Source organism: Apus apus, chromosome 2, assembly GCF_020740795.1.
Source record: "Apus apus isolate bApuApu2 chromosome 2, bApuApu2.pri.cur, whole genome shotgun sequence".
Classification (NCBI taxonomy): Eukaryota; Metazoa; Chordata; class Aves; order Apodiformes; family Apodidae; genus Apus; species Apus apus.
In genome coordinates, this window is record NC_067283.1 from 24,841,861 (window position 1) to 24,862,607 (window position 20,747).

At 38.6% G+C, this 20,747-nt stretch overlaps 1 protein-coding gene across 2 annotated transcripts in view; it reads right to left on the reverse strand.

The window, feature by feature from the left end:
- Nucleotides 1–20,747, reverse strand: part of CALCR (calcitonin receptor) — a 149,479-nt gene that overhangs the window by 108,320 nt on the left and 20,412 nt on the right. Inside the window, exon 1 of one of the 2 annotated variants that reach the window (XM_051612073.1) lies at nt 10,447–10,481. The exons of the other annotated variant lie outside the window; for it this stretch is intronic. The gene's annotated coding sequence lies outside the window, so the exon portion shown is untranslated. Of the gene's footprint in view, nt 1–10,446; nt 10,482–20,747 lie in introns of those variants that run through there. 2 annotated transcript variants of the gene reach the window in all.

The window sequence follows — 20,747 nt, forward strand, 5'->3', positions numbered from 1 at the left end:
GTGTTTGAAACTCTTTCTTAATAATGTGGAACACGGTATTTTTATACCGTCTGTAACTCTTTGCAAGGGATGGAAATGTTTGTGTTTCTAGCAATGAAACTGCCATAAAAGCATAGAAAAAATGTCTACAGTGATTGATAGACCTTAGAAGGAGCACTTACTTTAATGACTCACAATAATTCTTTAAAGCAAAAGTACAGATAGGGAATGAGATTAAACAGAAATGCCAGAAGAGGGACAAATTGTAGGAAAACATTTTTTTTTCCCAGGAACATTACTGAATTAATGTATTTTAGTGAGACATTTTTATATTGCCAGGAGCTGATTTAATTTTAATATTATATAGAAGCTTTGAAATGGCATGTCATGACTGATTTAACTGTTTTACAGATCAAAGTCTTAAGCTAGGAGAACAGTCTGATTTATCCTGATCAGCTAGGAATCTAGAAGAGCTGGGAAAGAACTTAAACTGTACTTTTTCAAGAAAGAGAAGTGTACTATGGTTAGCAGTGTATTTTCAGCACACACTGAAGTAATTAAACAACATCTTCTGTTCTGAACTCACAATTTATTTGTGTTTTATTCTTCCTTTTACTATGAAACTATGAATCTTACTATACGAAAGAAGTTACCACAACCATCATTTGTTTTTACCTTGTAGACTCATTCCTCAGTTCCTACTCTGTTATTAAACCATTATTTGTACTATTACAATAACCAGTAGAACTTGTCACAGATCAGTAGCCCCCTGTGTTTAGCAGAGTAAAAACATGCAAAGGAAAATATATCCATGCAAATAAACTGTCACCGTTTGACTCAGGTCCGACAACAATAAGCAACAAGTTAAACAGTTCAACTGAGAGGGACCATGCAGTAATAGGGAAAAGATCTCCAGTGTAATAGCCAACAGTCTCAACAGCCTGACCACTGCTGAGGTCCCTAAAAAATTCAGAGAAAAACTGAATTCCTGTCAACAAAGCGAGACATGTCAGTGTTGCAGGGCTCTCTCCAGAGCCTAGTATTATTTTGCTTTTTTCATTACAAACTCCCTCCTCACTAGTGTGTGAGTTTATTGTGGAGTATAATATCCTCTTTTGAGCACAGCTTTTTAATAGAGATATGGAAAAAATCATGCTCAGAGGACAGCAACATAGCTATCTCATGAGATGTGGTGGAAGAGTCAGTCTAGATCTAGGAAAGGAAATATTCAGCAGCATTTTAAAATACACAGAAAAGTTAAGTTTTCTGTTGTCCACCAAAGATAGGATAAGAGGAAAACTCTTTAGCATTCAGTAGAGAAGATCTAGTTGCATATCAGAAAAAGCATCCCAGCTGCACATTTAGAAAGCACTCAAACAGGTACCCTGGTGCTTTTATGGAAAATAATTTACTCTTCTCAGCAATAGGAAGAGGGGTGCATTTGTGCATGGCAAAGGAGATGATGACTTAGTATCGGAGAAGTGAAATGATGGTAGACTAATCAGATGCAGAATTACACCTGGACAACACGAGTGGAGCTAATGGAGCAACACATCAGCCCTCCCTCATCAGCATTTTTGATTCAGACAGGGAAAGGAGCCAAATGAAATGGCTAGGTAACTTTTCTCCTGCATTCTCTGAACATTTAACGTGGCTCTGCTCACAACTTACTATAAAAAATTGCACTAGAAAACATCTCACAAAATTACTGACATATTCACTCTCCTATACAAAGGGTCTGACAGTGAAAAGACCTATCCTCAGAATAACATAGTGGGATAATGTTGGCCACCCCTGTGAAGAAATTAACATAGAAGTTTGAGGTATTAGCTCTAAAAATGCACTAAGAAAAAGGTAAATAGCAAGAGGATGTGTATGCATCACTATGGTTATGGAGCGTCACATGAAAACAAGGGTCTATAGGGACAGGTGGCTCTGACAACTGACAAGGCTCTGGCTTTACACATTAGTGTCATGGTGAGCTCCATGTCACATGCTGGGGGAGGAGACTGCAAGTCCCTGTCAGGAGCAGGCATTCAGCCTTCAAGGAGTGGTGCAGGTTTTCTTTGTATCCCATATTGTGATGACAACTGTAGCAGAGCAGCTTTGTGATAGCTGAATGCACAGCCATGACATCATCTGCTGTTTATCTTTGTTGTCTTGATGAATGACAGATGGATACAACAGGCTTTGAGACCGTCCCTTAGCAGCAGTAGCAGCTTACAAATCACATTCAAAGTCTACCAGAATATCAAGTTTCCACCTCTCAAAATCATTACATTGAATCTAATTAACTAACTCCATTGTACATAGAATAACCTAGTACATACACATACATTTGGCAGGTTTACTTATAATTTACTTGCCTCTCAAATGTATCTTAAATGAAGTTATTCTAAAATTTCCAGTGACCCAAGTATGTCATGATATTCAGTAATTTTGTGCCAGTTCCTAAGGGGTGAAAGTGTTTGAATCCCATCCTCATGGTAAAATACCTGCAACCACGAGGCTGAGTGAGCAAGCAAAGGACTCAAATGGACTGATAAGGATTAAACAATAATATACAGTTCTAAAATATATGGGAAACAATCTGTTTTCAGAGGTAGCAGGCAGTTATTACATTTGCCAGTTCAGTGGTTGCTTTAGAAATCCAGAGGTCATGCACAGTATCTAAGCTACAATGAACCAGGTGAATAGCGCAGTATTTGCAACTAGCTACCATATAAAGGCAGTTCTTATTTAATGTTAAAAAATCATCAGTGATCAGACATTAAGGAATGTCTAGCACCACAGGAATGTAGAGAAAATCAATGAAGTATTTTTCATTCTGCTGTTAAAGAAAGAAAAATATTGTTCTTCCTGGCATAAGAAACGTAATTGTGTATTTTTTAAAAGGTGAGGGGCAGGCAGGTGCATGGAAGCCCAATTACAATGCTGCACAGCAGCTGCAAACTTTTAAAGGGTATCTCAGCTCTTAGCTTATAAATACTTAATTGCAGCAACATTATATTGCCAGTTGGGTCCAAAAATCCACAATTATAGCAATTACTTAAAGCAACAACATCTAGGAAGGATGAAATACAGAAAAACAGTCTGCTGTCCTAACGTTCTGTTTGTACTATTTTTACTGACAAATCTTTATGGATTTTCATAATGATAAAATGTTTGGCTTTGTAAGCACACAAAACTATCACAAAATAATTTCTGTTTTAGCTTAAGTCTTAGTACATCACATCTTTCATCAATCTTCATGTAACTGTATTTTAGCCATTATCTATGTCCCTTATGTGTATCTATAACCTGTAATACTGACGGAAAGGCACACAGTTGTAAAACCACTTAATTAAAAAACATGATACATTTACAAAGGTAGATAAACATTTGTCAGATGTCATGGTTTCCAGGGGCTTTTACTCTATGGGAGCTGGTCTAAATGCTTTCCTTATCTAATGATCTCTTACCCACTAAGGGTTGCCAGATACAAAGAGTCCTGCTGAGACCTATAAATGTATTTCCATGCTCAAGTTCTTCCAGGTGCACAAACAGGAAAAAAACACTGAAGCAGCAGGAAAAATAAACCAAGAGCAGGGTCCTGATCCAGGTCAGGTGGAAAACTTCCTATGTTTTTGACTCTGGCATTGTTTACAAGCACACACACTCTGTCTCCACTGCTACTCGTATTGGGGAAAAAGAACTGGGCAAATCAGGATGCAGTTGGAATTTAGGTTTTGGGGTTTAGCACAACTGCAGACCCAGAAAAATGCACTTCCTAGAGTACCTAAACTTCATGTTCTTAAGTGCTTTACAATCTCCCACGTATCTCGAACTGTTCGCCTGTGCCTGCCCCTGACTATCCAACTCTTGACGCACTTGAGCAAATTGGTGCCTATCTCAGGCCTAAACCCAAGTAACATTAAAAAATTAACAATTCCTCTGTGACTGTATCTGTATTTGTAATTAAAATAGCATCAGGTTATGGTGCTAACAGTGGTTTGCAACTATCCTTTCTCTTACCTGTTTGAAGGGTATCCTGGTATGATTTTGACCCACATCAACTGACACTATCTTTGAGACTGTCTTGGTGCAGATCACAGTTTGGGCTCAAAGCTGATTTTGGTACGCAGTTCAGGAATAACTATGCAGTTTTATGGGGAAGAGAAGTAGGAAAAACACCCTAAATTTCCTTCTTTTTTTTCCTGGGGAAACCTAACCACATACTTTCTTAGTTTGTAGACTGTTCTGAACTGGCATACTCTAATTTCTTCCTTCAGGAATGTGCTGCTGTGTGCAAGATTTAGTAGTGAGGTCACCTACATGGCTATTCCATAATCCTAGATAACTCCTAAGTTTCTGAAGACTGCCCAAAACAGCAAAAGAGAAAATGTGCACGAACTAAAATGTAGGACCCAGTTTTCTTGCCTCCAGGTTGGATGCATGAAGACTCACCTTTGATGCTTGTGTTCTCTGCAGGAAACCTAGCCTCAGCACCAGACCAGGAATGCACCTTTTTCACTGTCACCACAGATCTTACCAAATGGAGGATACGACACTGTGATACTGCCACAAGAAGTCTTAAAAGGAAAAGGCCAGAAAAAAGTCTGGATCCTTTACAATGCAGTAATCACACATAAATAAAAAATTCTCAACATTTTAAAAGGTGGGGAAATACAGAGTGAGCAGATGTATGTGTAAAGAAAGCATCCCAACTGCAGATCCTCATAGGGAAGCAGTGCCTGCCTGCATATTCGCTGCTGACTGAACCGAGCCCTAAGGCAGAGCAGCAAGAAGTGACTTCATCTCACAGCTTGGTTTGAAACACAAGTTTTTAGTCATCAAGATTTTCTGCACTGTCTCTAGTATGGAAGTTAGAACTTTATGGACTAGATTGGAGGACAGTTAGATGGGCAAAAAACTGCTTGGACGGTCAAGGTTGGAGGTTAGCAGTTAAGGGGGCATAGGTGCCAGTAAGAAGTAGAATACCACATATAGGAAGGAACAGACTTGAGGGCAGATCTGTTACTCATAGTTACCTCAACAGACTGGAGGAACAGGCTGGAGGTACAGGCTGACTAGAACATGAAATTAGACAATTATCTATGTGAAGTCCCCCACCTGGGGGTCTTGGCAGATGCAAGCTGAACATGATGGCCAACAGTATCCTGGGCTGAACTTAAGCACAGACAGAAGATCCAGGGAAGTATCTGGAACAGTGCGTACAGTTTTAGGTTGTGAATAAAAAAATAGGTGTTAATGCATTGAAACAAGCTGAGCAGAGAGCTACCAAGATGATAGGAGGACAAGAACCAATGAACATAAAGTGAAAAACTTTTCCACCCCAAGGACAGTTGAACATTGGAGCAGGCTGCCCAGAGAGGCTGTAAGTCTCCATCCTTGCAAATTTTCAAGACTCAACTGAATAAAAGCTTGAGCAACCTGGTTTGATCTTCTAGCTGACACTTCATTAAGATGTTGGACTGGAGACCTCCTGACTCAACTAGGCTGTGACTCTGTGGTTCTATGATTCCTGACTGTTTTAAAGCTGAAGATTTGCAATATAATTCTGCAGGCTTTACTGAAATAATTCAGCATTCTTCTAGTTTATTTTGGGTCATGCAGTTTGAATTAGAATTACCTTATTGTTCCCAGACTCAGCTGAATTGTTTGTTTTCACAAAGAGGACTAGAGGTGCTAGTTAAGTTGATGCGTTATGAATCATCAGTTTGGATATCTCAGCTGTCACAGTAATGTTGAAATAAATTATATGCATTATTAAGGGGTGAATATCATCACACCCATGCTATAACTAAGGAAGTCTCCAAAGAGAAGACTTAATTTTCTCATTTTCCTGAAGAAAATGAGCTGTGTTCCCGTATCACAAAACATGAATTTTAAACCACTAACCAAATTTATCAAACTTAAATACTTAAAGGGTGGTTCAAAACAACTTTACAATGTATTTTAATGTTGATGCATTTTTAATGTAGTAAAACCTGCTAATATTGGCAGATGTATTTGTGGAAACAATTTATTTTACCTAAAAATCAGCATTTTGGGAATAAAAAGAGAAGTCTTTTCCCAATATAAATCTGGCAGACATCATGACATCTGGGCAATAATGTATTTTCTTTTTAGGTTTGTCATTATGGAATTTAAGGTGAAAACATCCACTGTTCACCATGTGAACAGAATTGAGTCCAAGGTTATCACATTCTTAACTGTGGTGTTACTTACAATATTTTCAGATGAGAATAGAAGTAGATCCAGCAACAGAAAATAGCTTCTCCACAACCATGCAATGAGGTAGTTCATTCAACCAGTATTACAACCACACAAGCATCCAATAAAAATATAAAATGCAAAAGTGTCAACAGGAAAGTCTGCACTGGACTTGTCTGTGGTGAAAAAAGAGCTATCCTCATGGCTTGTTCATCTGCAGATTGCAGGGTACATGCTGTGGATCTAGTCAGAGGAGTGTTCTGAGAGTGGTGTGTTACAAGCAGAAACAAGACCTTACATGTGAAAGATTAAAAAAATAAATAAATAACACTGAAAACAACAAGCAAGCAGTTAACTCTTGGGTCTAAATGAGGGAGCCAAGCTCTCCTACACAAAATGATTAAACAGCAAGCAGACATTGAACACAGGAACCCCTTAAACAGAGGGCAGTAAAGAGATGTTTGACATCCATTCTTCTCTTTAAAAGATATAGACAAGGAAGAAAAGATACTGTCAGCGAAGGTAGCAGCAGATGATACCAAATAATTGCAGATTGTTGAATGCAGAAGCTGCAGGATGTACTTTGCCATCAAGTGGGTACTTGATAGGAGCTATTTATGTATGAAGTGTTGGTTGAGAGAACCCATGGGAAAAAAGTGCCTGAGCACTAGAGATGCAGCTGGAAATCATTATGAAACTCAGGGAAGATCTGAGGACAGGATGAAAGGAGGATGATGGTTCAGCAAAAAAGAGTACCTGATGAGCATGGCTGAACACCATCATGAGGAAGAAAAGTCAGGCATTGGGGAAGGAATAAAAAAAATGAGTGGGTTTGTTGCTCCAGAACACAAAGATAAGGAAGAACTGGAAGATGGATGACACAGGGAAGGAAGAGCTAGTGTGCCAAGAAGAGCAGACCAGGATATCAGGAGACTAGAAAAATAGCTAGGAAAAGGAGAATACATTGAAGACTATGCAGAATTGAGAAGAAAAAGCAAAAGCAGAACAGAGATCCACACCTACAGCATGAAAAGGCAGTTTAGGGACTCACTGGCAAAATCTGCATTAGCATTTCAGTTTAGAGCAATAAAACAGTTTTTTAAACAAATCCACTGAAATTTCCACTTAGTGCACATCAGTTTTGTTGACTGAGTTGCTTGTTTTTTTCCTCTAAGAAAAAACTATACCAAAAATTGTACTTTAAAAGTGTTAACAAAAGGCATGCCCCCTGGAGAGGATCTAAAGGTCCAATCCAATCAGTGGGTGGCACTGTCACGAAATTCTACACCTCATGCAGGAAAATCAAAAAGCTCTTAAACACCACCAAGTGTTTCTGCCACAGCCTGAGGTCCTTCAGGTGTTACAAAATTAATAAAATAAAATTAATAAAAAAATATCTGCTGCCATATTTATCCTCAACTGTCAGCCCTGGACTCTGTGAATCTCTAGCACTCCATCAGCCTCCATCTTCTCTAGCTAGGAATCTTTATTTAGCTTCCCTATGTCAGCTGCTGCCCATTCCCCTTTCTGATTCCTTAATGGGCAACCTTTAAATTTTTCGTATTTTTCTAATGGTATTTATCTCTTTTGCAATGGTGGAGCACAGAATTCCAGAAGATCCAGCCACATGCAAATTATCCTGAGCCATGAAAGAGCTGAAAGTTTCTCCAGTAGCAGGCCAAGCACTGGCAGCCTCAGTTGGATGACTCATAACTGATGCATGAAGAAGACTGATGAGACAAACAACCTGAAGTTTGAAAGAATGAAATTCATTCTTAAAGAGCAAGGGCATCAACTGCTCTTTGGGGGCAGCACAGCAGGAGTGTCTCTTTTCTGGAGTGCTTGAACAGGTCTCCTGGTGAGAACTGTCACTGATTATGCCCAAGTGGACTTCCGTGCTCTGGGATATGGGACTGCATAGCTGTGAGCACACACTCTAGTGCCACTCTGAGATCCTGTCCATGGATCCTACAGAAGATCACTACAAAAGCACACACAGGACCTCTCTGGCTTGCTTCTAGGCTTTTGTCCAACAAATGTCTATGCCAATCCTTCAGAGTCCAATCCAGGTCAGTATACTGTTTTTCTTTGTAGGTCATTGTAGTGAAATGGGAATTATATTAACTTTCTGGCATGCAGGTCATAGTTGAGAAGAGGTGATGCATGTTACAAAGGCTGTTTTACCTTTAAAAACAGTCTCTGGGTATGAGCTGCGAGTGAACTCCTCTAAGTGACAGCTACCAATCCTGTGGTGCATATCCTGCAGCTGCTACTGCATGGAGGGCCAGCACTTTGTGGGAAGGGTGTCAAGTAACAGCTGCTTAAATTCCTGACTTTGCTAAGCAGCCTGCAGATAAGAGATCAGAAATGGGTGGTGAGTTCTGCAGGCTGTCACTTCTGCTGACATGCCATGCAGTCTGATGGTGTCTTTGATCCTCAGAGTGACACACCATTCAGCACCTGGGTTTGCGGAGAAAAACTTGTGCACAGGAAGGAAATCCAGATAGCTGGTTTCTTGGTGGCTATGGAGAGCCAGCCCAGAGTGTTATGCAGAGCTGCCATAGCACATGAGCTCAGTTGTTCCTCAGTTTGGACTGGTAGTAAGAAGTTGAAGCAGAGTCACAGCAAAGACCTGCAGGGACATCTCTGCTATTCTCAGGCCTCATCAGCTGCTCCAGGGCTCCTGGAGCAGCAGGATGCTCTGGCCCACTCTCCATTAGGTGCATGCTAAAAACCAACATGAGACAGTGACATCCCTCTAGGAGCCTCCTTCCACTCTTGTTTCTTAACACCATCTCTCCAGCCTCCTGTTCCCCACCTGCCTCCAGTCTTGATGACCAAGTGTAGCAGCAGAGGAGGCAGTTTTGGTCAAAGAACCAGAATAATGCTAGGCTGGAGTAATATCCCAAAATATGCATAATGAAGATGTAACAAACATAAGCACCTGATTTACTCCCATGGTACCAAATTACCTGCTAAGATAGGACCAGACTGCAGTGCAAGAGCTGACAGGTCTCTTGCTGCAGTGGATGCAGGAAACGGAGGGATAGGTTTGTTGTGTGTCAGAAGCAAAGATTAAAAATCAGGGCTTTTCAGGGAAATTATTAATTCCTATAGCTGCAAAACACAGCTACTGGGAAAAACAGCTGCAACTGCCATTTTTCATAATGCATTAAAAAGAGACTACTATCCTTACCTGTTTAGACAGAAAGAAAACACAGATCTACACTTGTATCCTCTGCAAACATATACCAGAATGAAAGTCAACACATTTATATGGATATACATCAGTTGTCTAGTTTCAGCAATCCTTTCAGGACAACATAGAAATTATGGAAGATCTTTTCTGCAAATGTATTGGGAAGTGATCAAATCAAGTTTTGTGTCAGCATCAGGAACATACAAAGAATGTGTGGTTGAAGGAAAGAGAACTGGCAGAGAGCACTGAAATGCCAGCTGTAATTATAAAAGGAAAAAACAATTTTCACATGGATTTCAGAGTTTAGTCACAGAGCTAAGTGCATCTTTATTTTATGAGCTTCCCTATTATCAGACTATGCAACAGTGCCATGAAATTAACAGTCAAATACGGGCCTTAATCCTGACATAAATAAAATTCTCACAGACAGTACCTGGAAAATTGTCAGGAAAGTCTGTCCAGAGCTTGACCTCTAAAAATGAATAGTGTTGGTGGGTCTCTAGTTATGATATCTCATTTAGCTACCACAACAAGGCAGCTGAAGCAGTAAGAAGCAAAAATATGCCAGTTACTGCCAGATGGCTCAGTCTTGGCAGCCATTACTCACAGAAATAATATTTGCTCACACAAGAAGGCCCAAACATTCACTGGAGTGTAACACAAGTATCAGACAAATTCAAGTTTCATGATAGATCTTTTTAAAAACAAGTTGTGGCAGGGAATCAATCTATCACATAGTTTTCAGGGATAAATTCACTTTTTTTCACTAAAGTCATCATGGACGAATTAACTGTATCAGTGACTTTAAGAATCCACGATTAATTTATGATTCCCCAAGTGTCCTTTTAAACTAAACTGCTAGCTTGAAAACTGTATTTGATGTAGTATTAGAATATGTCCTTCCAACTCATCAATACTGAAAGTCCAGTAAAGCATGGGTGTTTAGCCAAATACAATTTTAGCTATTGTTAAATGAGTTTTTATACTTTGTAATCATTTTTCTGACATTTAGTAGAAGTTGTTATTTGGCTTTATGCTGGAAGTGCTCAAACCTGATTTGAAGCCCACTGACATGAGCAGGAATCTTGTCTCTGACTTCAGGTAGCTTTCAGATTATGAGGATTTTGGGTCAGCCAGTATTTCTGTGGGGAGAATGAGACAAATCAACCCCCAAAGGGAAGAAGAAAACACTTTTTGACTTTTTTAGTTGTAGAACAAAGTCCATAGCACTGGACAGTGATCAAATTCTGGTAAAAGCCACCACAGCTGTAACACAGAGGCTTTAGCTGACTGGTGTTTCTCAGATATGACAGAAAGTCAGATTGCTGATTCCTTGGTTATTGGCTCAAGAATTCAATTGGACGTGTATGTGCCATTCAGTCAGTTACATCCTTAAAATTTGTAGTTTTATTATTTCAAAACTACATTTTTTTGAACTAACATTAAAATGAATGAATGAATGAATGAAAGAAAGAAAGAAAGAAAGAAAGAAAGAAAGAAAGAAAGAAAGAAAGAAAGGTATGAAGTTCAAAGAAATTTGAGTTCCCATTCTCCTCAGCAGTTAGAGAAGGCAGATTATGTTCCTTCTTCTACAGAAACTGGCAAAATAACACCTCCCAAGAAACCAAACAAAATTTGGCTACTTGGCTTCTCAGTTACCAAATACCCTGTTACAGGAGAAGGAAAGTGTCTTGTTCCCTTGTGTTACAACAATCTAATCTCTCACAAATGCACTTAACTTCCCAGGTGAGAAGACAGTAGAAAGAAAACTAGGAGAGAAGAGAGAGTGTTCATCCCCAGTTCTGATTCTCTCTCCCATTTCTTTTCATCTATCCTATACAGCTTCAGAAGTTTTTGCAGGGTGATGCTCTGGAGTCCAACTAATACTGTTTAGGAGTAGGATAAAGGTCCAGTGATCTGTGATTCTCATCCCTGGAAAGAAAGATTCGATTCTAGATAGCGAATCTCTTGCATTTGAAACATGTAAGAATTTCTGAGTTTTATAAATGGCCTTAGGTTCCAGGGAAAATTATCTCTGAATGTAATGCTACTGACAATAACATAATAATATACAACCTGTTTTCCAGGAACAGAATTTTTTAATGAAAAGCCCTACTGAAAGCATTTGCCTCACGCTCCTGCTATTTGTGTGTCCAGACAGCAACTGTTGATGTGTCCTCTGAGCAGCCTTGCTTCAGATTCAGAGTTAAGCTGCATCCAATGGCAAAGCAAGCAATTCATTACCATGAAGATCTGAATTAAGACCTTCTTGGTAAAATACAAGGCACAACTAATAATTCAGAAATTGTGCAGAGTATGTATTGAACATACCTTCAAAATATCTTCATGAGGGACACATCTAACTTGCCAAGCACAAAGAGAAATGATGAAGAATGAGATCCTTCTTGGCATATTTTTCATTACTGCTTGGTATATCTCACACTTCATTTTCAAAAGAACAATATCACAGGCTTCCTAAAAGGCATAGTGCCAGGTTCCTGCACTTGGGCCACAACAACCCCATGCAACACTACAGGCTTGGGGAGGAGTGGATGGAAAGCTGTCCAACAGAAAGGGACTTGGGGGTTCTGATTGAAAAGTGTCTGAATATGAGCCAGCAGTGTGCCCAGGTGGCCAAGAAGGCCAATGGCATCCTGGCCTGTATTAGAAATAGTGTGGCAAGCAGGACCAGGGAGGTCCCTCTGTACTCGGCATTGGTGAGGCCACGACTTGAATACTGTGTCCAGTTTTGGGTACCTCAAAACAGGAAGGACATTGAGATGCTGGAGTGTGTTCAAAGAAGGGCAATGAAGATGGTGAAGGGCCTTGAGAACAAGTCTTATGAGGAGTGGCTGAGGGAACTGGGACTATTAAGGCTGAAGAAAAGGAGGCTGAGGGGACACCTTACCACCTCCTGAAAGGACACTGTAAAGAGGTAGGTGCTGGTCTCTTCTCACAAGTAGAGGGTGACAGAACAAGAGGGAATGGCCTCAAGCTGCACCAGGAGAGGTTTAGATTAGACATTAGGAAGAAATTTTTCACTGAAAGGGTTGTCAGACATTAGAACATGCTGCCCAGGGACGTGGTTGAGTCACCATCCCTGAATGTGTTTAAAAGTCATCTAGATGTGGCTCTTGGGAATATGGCTTAGTGCTGGACTTGGTAGAGTAGGCTTAATGGCTGAACCATGGATGATCTTGGAGGTCTTTTCCAACCTAAGTGATTCTATAATTCTATGAGTCTATCAATGAAACCACATTAATACTGGACATACAGAAATCCACAGTGCCTCTACTCCATGGACACTTGCTGAGGTTCTGTTATTACTGATACCAAAGAAGCTAAAGCCAACTAGTCAGAAGCAACTGTAATTGATTGAGAAAGCATGCAGTCATAGAAAGGCTTTATTATCTTATTTGTACCAGAAAATTAATTATGAGTATTCAGTGGAACTGTAACCACGGTGCTGTCATTCCATGAGCAGCAGAAAACAGAGGAGCCCACAAATGCAGCAGTTTTAGTAATTACATATTTTAGGAACACTTCTTTCTCATTATGTTTGACTATACAAACTACTGTGTAGGACACTTAGGTTTTAGGCATAATATAACATTCTTGCTTCTGTTTTACAGAAAACTATCCAATTCAGTATCAGTACAAAAGGAAAGAATAAACTCTATTCTCTTCAGTGAGATTTGAATATAAAAATGAAGGTACTACTTGCTGAATTAATTTTAAAAAATGCAAATTATTAGATGTAAGAATCTCTCCCAGTGCAGTGGAATGGCTACATCCTTGAAAAAGAAATAGACAAGAAATGCAAAAATTATCATTGCAAAGTTTGTTCAGCCCCATTGCCCATCAGGTATCTTATTTTCTTTCTTTATTGTTTACAGCTGAACTTACAGCATAACATTGAAGTTAGGCTACAAATGTAGTCCACAGCAAACAGAGATTCTGCAATAGTACAAGCAGAATTCACCAGCACTGCATTTTGTACTGACGCTTTTAAGGACAAGCAGCCCAACAGGTTTTCTTATCTGAGCATGGTTGCACCAACCACTGTTTCACCATCCCAAAGTAATCTGACCAGTTCCAAAGCAGTGTAACTGGTCCCCACTACCAAATATAGCTCCTGTGTTAAACATCACCTAGTACTTTCTAAAAAAATAAGCAAAGCAGCTTCTCCATCACTTTTATATTGGCATCAGTGTGACAGTACTTCTGTCATCACTTCTGTTGTCAACACAGCTCCCAAGTGGAAAGGCCATATTTTAAGTGGCATTTGTTTTCCTCAGGTAACCACGTTCCTTCTTTCTCTTCATCAGGCCTTACTGTTAATGTTACATTAGACTTACCTCACAACAGCTTATGCACAAATGATGATGTGATCTAACAAATTCCCCAGTCATATCTGTTTAGCATATTGCATTGGTGAAAAGTTTTAAGTCAATCTGTTAGCTGAAGGTCTTTTGGACTGCTGAGTCACACATGATTAATTCTAACAATATTTTAATTTCCTTCATTATTAGGTAACTAATGATTTGAAATGAGATTGGGTCTTCTAAACTGAATCAGAATTAGGGTTGCTTTTTTTTTCTTTGATGAATTAATTATACTCAATGTATTAAGTGGCACTCTCTAGGGGCCTGACTTTGCAGTGCTTACTGATGAGGCTAAATTCCCATTGAAAACGATGAGCAATTTTCCTCCATAAGCACTGAATCTGCCTCTAAGCCTTAGAAGGTATAAGTAGGGCTAGCTTTTGAGCCACATGTAACTACAGTTACATGCAGTCCAGAGCTATAATCCTAAAAATACATTTTGCTAAGAACCACGGCAGAATTTCTGAGTAATGTGCACCAGGAGTTAACCCAAGAATTTTATGTCCTTCCATGAACATAACATTTTACTAGCAAAATAAATGCAGGAAACATGTATGTGGGCAATATACTCCTAAATTTTTCTCCACGAAAACAACTGTGGATATCCTATGCAGATGCAATTCAGTTACCTCCATAATACCTATTCCTCTCAGTCTTTTTCTCAGATTTCTAAATGAACTCTCACAATTGATATTAAGAAGCTGACTGCCCTTGATTGCCTAGGAAGTGATCCAAAATCTAATCAATGCAATGTTTTGGTGTGTTCTTAACTGATTGCTTCCCATTATTAGACAAGCTATTTGTATTTTCTAAAGGAAAGGAATACATGGTATTTTATCCAACAAAATAATTTAGAAAACTTCAGTTTTGTGCTTGCAGTGAAGTATTTTATGATTTTTTTTTTTCCTTCTGATTTTTTTAATCCAGGTTTTGGCCTTTCAAGATCCTCTTCTTTATAGACTTAAATATCAAGTAGCAAATCTCTTCAAGATAAAAATATTTTAGGACCATTTTCCTAAGATAATGCCATAGTGCTTCCAAGTATTTTTTTATGAAAAAGCCCTTAAACAAAAGTGGACACACTTTTAATACTCCAATTTGAGAACAACTTTAAAAGGGTGTTTATCAGATATTAGCCCATTTTTGGACCAGCTGTTTTATTAAATCTGCACATGAATTATAGCACCTGTCATCTTCTGATGTCATTAGGTTGCTATGTAAGGATTCAAATGGACTTTTCTCCATTGACATCAGCAAGTGTTCAGTCAGCCATGCAGCCTCAGTCCTGTGAGAGGAATGACCCCTAATGGGTTTGAGTTTCAAAGCCCTAAGATATCTCAGCTTTTATAGTATTTTTCAGGGAGAGAAACAGGGTTTGCACTGACACAGAATAAAGGTATCTCAAGGAGATTTAGGAAAAGATGGTATACCTGGTAATCCTCTGCAAAAAGTAGTTACTTCAAGAGTGACCTTGACAACAGAAATAGGAAAATGAGGTTATCTGCCTACTGAGCTGAAGTGGTAAAACACCCAAACCTGGAAAAGACTAAGTTCCTTAACCGTAAATATTTTGTATAAAATTAAGCATATTCTAGAATCTTCTATAAAAAATGACCAGTATTTCTGGTGTGCATTATGTAGTCAAGTATTTTTCAATTATTTTCAGAAAAATATAGTTATTAATGTTCATTTCTACAGAAACACTCCTATATTGCATAGCAGTCCATGGTTGTGCAACCACCACTAAGGGGCTTTCTGTCACAAGATGAAAACAGGCCTACATTGTCTGGATGTATCCTTTGCTTGGGTTTCATGTGATCTTGGTATTATTTTTAGTACTGGCATTTAACATCTACAGTGTGACTTGTGTTTTCCTGTTCCAAACCTCCAGGGAATAGGTACCAGGCTCTCTAATCCAAATGTGAATTTAGTTTTCTGAAGAGCATTGGAATTAATTCTCATCAGCACTTCTCCATTAGCTTCTGAGCTGACTTTTAATACCATATGTGAGGATGAAAGAATTGATCAAATGTAGAAATTATGAGCTGATTTAGAAGGCCAATATTACAATGAGTAAGTTGTCTAAGATGAGACTTTTCATTTTCAACCTTGCAGCGTCCTGCAAAATCAGATCTCAGATCAAGCATGAATAGTGTATATTCTCCCAGGAGACTCTGATCTGTTTCTTGAGTGCAGCTGACTGAACAGCAGGATTTCTGATTTGTGAAAAGAAATTTGAGGGGAAGCGGGGAGGGTTATTTAGTTTTACTCTGAATCAGAAGAAAAATATTATTTTTTTTTAATTTCCCATGAACTGGAAACTGAGCGAACATTTCATTCTGACAATCCCAGCACGTGAAGCTTCCTCCAGGAAATAACGTCACTGCACCCAGCAGCTGCTCAGTGAAATTGACTTTCTTGGTATTTTCATGCTTGCTAACTGCCCACCTCAGTTCCCCCAGCAGCTGCTGAGAGCCCTGGTCTACTTCTGCTGGGCCAGGCAATCTGGTGCATCTGACTGAAAATTTATTTAACATAAATGTTTGCAGAGAAACATTTTTTTATCCCATGAAAAAGCTTTAGTTCCTAGGTCTCTGGCACACCCAATTCATTCTTACCAAGAACAGAACAGAAAAGAAATTGTACTGGAAGGCAGAGCCCTTGTAGACCCCTCTGTAACCTTTACTCTCACTTTCCCATCATGGCCATTTTCCCTGAAGGCAGGTACCTCTATGGACATGGAGAAGAGAAATGGATCCTCTTCATTCTTGCCTTAATGATTAAATAAAATTCCACTAAAGCAATGGATTTTCTGTGCAAAATTTCAGGGTGTGGCCTATTCCAGCAAGACAGAATCAGCTTATTTATTTTGCTTTTCGTAAGTTATGATAAAAATCCTATCAGTGCAGCCCTTGATTTAGAATTGTAGACTGCTGAGTTTCATGGAGCATTTTTAAGACTTCAAGTTTGGATTAAGATTAGTAAAATGCACTTAAAGACATAGATTTATGTATATATGTTGTATAACAAAACTACAGTTGTTCTTTTCAAAGGTAAAGCACATAGAAACTATTAATGAAACATCTGAATGCGCAGAACACAAAATGTAAAACATTCAAGACACCAAGATTACATTTATACTAGTAATTTAAAATGTCCAAACCAAAGCATAAAATAACAAGCGTACTTACTATTAAAATGTCTTCCCTCTGAAAACAGGGTGTCTGCATCCCAGCTGCCTACTGTGCACACCTCCTGCCCATGCTAGTTCCAAGCTGCACCCAGCCATCCTGGGGAGAGCTCTAAGTTGGCTGTGGCCAAGAGTGCAGCAGAGGCTGCTGCAACAGTTTTGAAGTATGACGTTGCAGTGCTCAGGAGCACAGCCTGAGATGTAACCACACCTAAGAACCTTAAAAGCTCTGAGTTACCTAATTTTTCAACCAAGTGTGCAATCTTTTTATGGTATCAGAAAGTCACTGGGGTGTGGTAAATACAATCCTGGTGGTTTAGCCACCTGATGATGAGCCAAATGAAAGTTTTATTTAAGTACAGCATGCTAACTAGAAGCTTTAATTTCAGTCTTTCAAGATTTTTCTACACTGTAAGGGCAATTACTCACAAAATACTAGATGCATGTCAGAATGAGAGTGGGTCATTGATTTGTCTTCCAGTTTTTGCCAAGAAAAAATAATTATTTCACCAAAGTATTTTGGTTTTCTGCTCAGACATCTCATTATTCCATTAGGAAAATCTGAGTATCTACTTGTGGGGATGCATGGGGAAAAGAATTATCACATTATTTCCGTTGTTGAACTAACATGACACATTTCTTGTTTCAGTCCTTTGACGATTTTCTTAGCTGGCTAAACTGCTGTACTCTCATGTGAGCTAACCTTGTATTCCCCCCGTCCTTATTTCCATCTGTGAGTTAATACCATTCAAAAAAACAATGAAAAAATGTATTTGGGAATATCAAAATGCTTTGCATCTGCCTACTGTTGACATTTTTAATTGAAGATCCTTTTGAACTTTTGTTCCCTATAAACTTCTGCTTATATTCTAAACTAACAAAAATTTCAATTATAGAAATTGATTGTTGAACAACTTTCTGATCCCGTTCTTCTTATCTGTCTGATGAAATTAAAAAAAAAAAAAAAGAAAATTAAGACTTCTCAAAATTATAGATTCTAATACAATACTGTATATTGTTTAAAATAATGATTATGCCTTCAGAAAAGTGAAGGTGTTTAAGGTGTTTAAGGCCAGGTTGGATGAAGCTTTGTGCATCCTGGTCTAGTGTGAGGTCTCCCTGCGGTTATCCCGGAGGTTGGGACCTGATGGTCTTCAAGGTTCCTTCCAACCTTAACCATTCTATGATTCTATGATTCTATAAAAAGGTGGAAAGAGAAATCTTTCACCTTGGTAAGTTCAGAAAGTTACACTTTTTATAATGAAGACGTGCTTGTTTCGCTGATACCACTATGTGCAATGCAAAGCTTTTGCCATGTCTGCAGACACTTCTGGTGTTTTTGTCACAGAAACATATATAGGTGCATAGTGATGAGGGACAGAAGCTTTACATGAGAAAAACTCATGACAGAAATCTGAGCCACATGGCCTATTTCTGCTCCAATAATACTACATTCGGTACAAAATGTCAAGGATTTTGTAATGTGTTCCCTCAAGAATATTTTAAAAGTCAGGCTCAGACATTCTGCTTCTAATAATTCTACCTTCCTGCCTTTTTTTTTTCTCCTTACATATTTTTCTTTTCATCAATTCCTCCCTACAATGGGACTTCACAAAACTATTGCCATGGTTTGTTAATGCCATTTCAAAAAAATAGTTTGTAATAAATCACCCAGTCCAACCTGAATGTAAATGTTACTACAGAGAAATCTCCATCATAATAAAAATAAATTTAACTTGCAGAGTTTTGTGAGAGAGGAAAAAATAGTTCTTCTTATCAAACTGAAAATTAAGAATTCAGTCAAAATAGCAGCAAGTGTAACTGTAATTCTAAATATGATGATTGCTTCTAAAGACAGTTATATACAGAACTGCTTAGCCTAGACCATTGCTTCTCTGTAAGTCATCAATGTTGGGCAAAAACTCCATAGTAATTTTTTCTATATAACCACTACACTAATAGCCAATATTATATCCCAACATTAAACATGCTGACATAGTCCTGACCTCAAATCCTAAACTACTTATCCCTTAATTATTCTATCAACTAATATTAATCCATTAGGAAATTAATAAATTGTTGTAAGAGTGATTTTTGATGAACAATCAAAATTAAGTGATGGATAATATGAAATATTTTCATTCTAATTTTACTGAGCCCAGGCTAGGATATGGCCAAGCTCCCATTTCCCAACTTGCATTCATAACAAAACCATATTTTTCATGGTCAACAATGTCACATTTAAGTAGTACAGAAACATGACTAATGAAGTAATTTTGTAGTAACATTTCAAGAAAAGTGTTCATTCAAAATCCAGATGCAACAACACTAACAAGAACAACATTATTATCTAAGATGACGGGGTTTTTAGATGTGCTTTCTAGGAACTTTTTGCCATCTCCAGAGCTTCAACCAGGCTCTGGGTGCCATGCAGTTTCAGTTGTAACAGGTCCCTCACCCTCAGCTGTCAGCAAGAAGGAGTTCCCACATGAGAGGGGGAGCCACCCCCGGCCAGTGGAAGCAGCGCGAGGTACAGCAGCACGTCCGCCTGGGGTGATGCGAGGAGATGCAGGGAACAAGAAAACGTAACAGGACTCATGAACTTCATTATTTTCTAGACAGAATAAAAGCAATCTGTTCACAATTGTTAGAAATAAAAAGCACGTCTAATATTTTTCAATGTGCAGTTGTCTTAATGATAACTTCTGAAGCTTTCCACTTAACCCGAGAAACAATTAAGGTGGTTTTCTTGTTTGTTTTTTTCTTTTCTGATTTCATATAACAGCATTTCTCAACCCATGTTAAACAAAGGATTCTCTTAGTTTTTTTTTTTAAAAAAACAATATCTGTAGGTCATCTTTAAAAAATACTTTTCACTTCTATGAAAAACAGCTGAAATTTTGCATGTTCGTACATTTTCCCCAGTTGGTTTCCTTCGCATGTGTGGGACTTTGGTACTGGGTTAGTTGTTTGTTGTTTTTTTTTTTAAACTGCCATTGTTTCACACATTACCTCTACAGTCTCAGAGACAAGTGGCCCAAGTTTGAGAAACAGTGAGCTGAAAGCCTCAATTAATTTAGCAAACACAAAACCCATTATAAGCCCACATAATGACTTTTGGAATGCCCTATAGCAAGATGCAATGTAAACTGCTCCTAACCAGTCAAGCTAGCTCCACTGCTCAAGAGATGCATTTGTAGATGACTTCTGATGCCAAGTTGAGAAGTACAAAAAGCAAAACATCATAAGCAGTTGTGTAGGAAGGATTATTTCTGTTTCTTTGGTGTTTCTAGTACTTTATTTATGACAAACATTTAGAAAACTTCCCACATTAATCGCAGCTTGAAAGTGGCAAGTTCTTCAGTTCCGAACACTAAAAATGTTGACATTTACTATTCATGTTTTTATACCATTAATTTTTACTACCAATGTAAGTTTAAAACTACTTGCTGACTGCTACAAATGAGCACAATAGAAAATTCATTCTGATTGATTACTACTTTGAAATTAGTCATTTTCCTCCTAATACAGGTCAGTGTCAGCCAGCACTCCTTTCCACACCCTGGAGAAAACTCTGCATCAAGCCCAACACTACCTTTAGTGAGATCTGTCTTTCCATCAGACAAGCAGACGGTTCCGTCAGTTGGCTGGGGCACCTTCAGTATTGCGAGAGTGCAAAACACTGTCTACAGCTGAGCTGCAGCCATTTACTCATAAGGGCAAAAAGTGTTGTGTTTTGCAGACCTCTGAGCTGTACATCAGATTAAAAGAAAACGTG